The sequence below is a fragment of the Oncorhynchus nerka genome, linkage group LG15 (genome assembly GCF_034236695.1).
Source record: "Oncorhynchus nerka isolate Pitt River linkage group LG15, Oner_Uvic_2.0, whole genome shotgun sequence".
Taxonomy (NCBI): Eukaryota; Metazoa; Chordata; class Actinopteri; order Salmoniformes; family Salmonidae; genus Oncorhynchus; species Oncorhynchus nerka.
Genome location: NC_088410.1, coordinates 70,961,953 through 70,964,398, shown reverse-complemented (window position 1 = coordinate 70,964,398; position 2,446 = coordinate 70,961,953). Strand labels below are relative to the sequence as shown.

Here is a 2,446-nt window from a genome sequence, read left to right as displayed (position 1 = left end):
AGAGAGAAGGAAAGACAGTTGTAATTTTCTCAAAGATTATCTGCTCACACATCAGAAACCAAGCGTACAAGCCAGTCAGTGATCCATAGGTGAGACTGAGACTGGATGGCAGGACTCTGCCCTAAGCCCACTCTCTACCCATTCTCTGCCCAAGCCAGACAAGACTCTCTCTCCTCCTTAAGCCAAACACAGAAAGAAGAAATCCCCCATCCCCACAAAACAGATTTCAGGAAGAGGACCCTTTGTTGCATTACTCCTTCTTCATGCGTGATAGAGTGATGGGCCCAGGCCACCGAGAGAGAGAGAAAGAGAGGTAGGAGAGAGGGAGGGAGGGAGCATCCACACAGCGATATCTGAATACAATGGTTGAGGATTATGGAATAAGAAAAATGTTACCCAAAAAGTGGTATCGTTTTCACATCTTTTTTTATTTGATGGTTTCTTTGTTTATTTTTTAGGGTCAATATTTCCATGGTGATATAATTCTGTTTCAAAGTGTATTTTGTAGTTTTTTGTTTTTATTGACTCTGCTGGTTCACACCATTCTATACTAGTATTGTCAGGAAAGAAAGCGTTGTTCCAAAAATACCCATACCCAACCCACCCTACTCTGAATACCTTTCTGTATGTCTGGGTGTGCCCGTTTAGATGGCAGGAGATTGAGAATAGCACTTAGGATCTGGGGCCTCAGCTCCTGAGAACACTCACTCATTATCCCCACAATTTGTCATACATTTTTATTATTCCTTTTCAACTCATTCCTTTTTATTTTATCTTCTCGTAGTTAGTTGAGAAACATCAGCTGTGATACAAAGCAATGCTTTAAAAAATATATTATTACGGTCAGAGAATACCTCATCCCACAAAGGTTCCATCTGGAACTGTGTCCAAAATGTTAAAGAAATAAGGGGAATTCTTTTTGCGGGACACCAAAATGTGGCAACTCAGTTTCAGTTCAAAGTTCTATTGTTACTATAGTTACTGTATAGAAGCTATCTGCAATTCACTGTGTGAGTTGGACTAAAAGAATAGCACGTGAGATTACAAATCTTTTGTTTTCAGTGAGCATAAAAGCATTACCTTCTCTGCAGTGCCATACCAAATTTAAACACATTATTTTCATGTATTTTCTGCTTTCTTCCCATTTTATTTTTGTTACAGGTAACCAAAGAAATGTGTAGAAAACCAAAAACCCTGTAGTTTATTTTTCCCCTTTTTGAGTTTTTCCTCTAAAGAACTGGCCAAAAGACAACCAACACCTGAAATCTAAGTTATCATTGTATTATCGTAACTCCTGCGTTGAATTTGTTCATGACAGTACTGACCATTCCAAAAACCAAAGTATAAAATGCAAAATAGAATTTGGTGATGTTTAAAGCTTTTTACATACGTGTTAACTGGTGCGAATGACGACTCACGTTAGGTATGCTATGGTAGAAGGCCAAAAACAGTATTAACAAACAGCCTCTTGCAGTTCCTTCGATAAAGAAAGAAAGCGCTTAGGATTTAAATGTGTATCCCTCCATGCTCAGGCTACCTGTGTTTCAAACACAACCCTAAGAGAGGCTCCGCTGTGGGCAGGCCTAAGATGGGCTTTACAGTTAAAGATGGCAAATCATTATCTTACCCTCATAAGGCACTTGAACACAACATTTATATCCCTTTATGTGACACTAGAAGCCAGCAAAAAACTAACTGTGGGCTGTTGTCAGTTGTCCATTAACCGGGATACCGGGCCCAAAAAATACATTGTTATTGCACTGCAATAATGCATGTTTGGATTCATTTCCTCAACCAAAACAATGCTTTCATTGTGAAACTCAACACTATAAATTCAAACAACCCTTCGTGCTATGCAGCAGAATGTTATCTTCTTGACCCGGGTACCAGTTAGACTGAATAACGAACGGTTTAGCGGGGAACGGTTTAGCGGTGAACGGTTTAGCGGTGAAAGGTTTAGCGGGGAACGGTTTAGCGGGGAACGGTTTAGCGGTGAGCGGTTTAGCGTTGAAAGGTTTAGCGGTGAGCGGTTTAGCGGGGAACGGTTTAGCGTTGAAAGGTTTAGCGGTGAGCGGTTTAGCGGGGAACGGTTTAGCGGTGAACGGTTTAGCGGGGAAAGGTTTAGCGGGGAACGGTTTAGCGGTGAACGGTTTAGCGGTGAACGGTTTAGCGGTGAACGGTTTAGCGGGGAACGGTTTAGCGGTGAACGGTTTAGCGGTGAACGTTTAGCGGGAAACGGTTTAGCGGGAACGGTTTAGCGGTGAACGGTTTAGCGGTGAACGGTTTAGCGGGGAACGGTTTAGCGGTGAACGGTTTAGCGGTGAACGGTTTAGCTGGGAACGGTTTAGCGGTGAACGGTTTAGCGGTGAACGGTTTAGCGGTGAACGGTTTAGCGGGGAACGGTTTAGCGGTGAACGGTTTAGCGGGGAACGGTTTAGCGGTGAAA

General features: G+C 42.6%; 1 protein-coding gene across 4 annotated transcripts in view; it reads left to right on the top strand.

The window, feature by feature from the left end:
- The window catches only part of LOC115119488 (forkhead box protein P4-like), a 180,648-nt gene extending 178,430 nt beyond the window's left edge, over positions 1-2,218 (top strand). For all 4 annotated transcript variants that reach the window (XM_065001867.1, XM_065001866.1, XM_065001869.1 and 1 more), the window contains exon 18: positions 1-2,218. This exon is cut by the window's left edge and continues 709 nt beyond it. The gene's annotated coding sequence lies outside the window, so the exon portion shown is untranslated.
- The last annotated feature ends 228 nt before the right edge of the window (positions 2,219-2,446 follow it).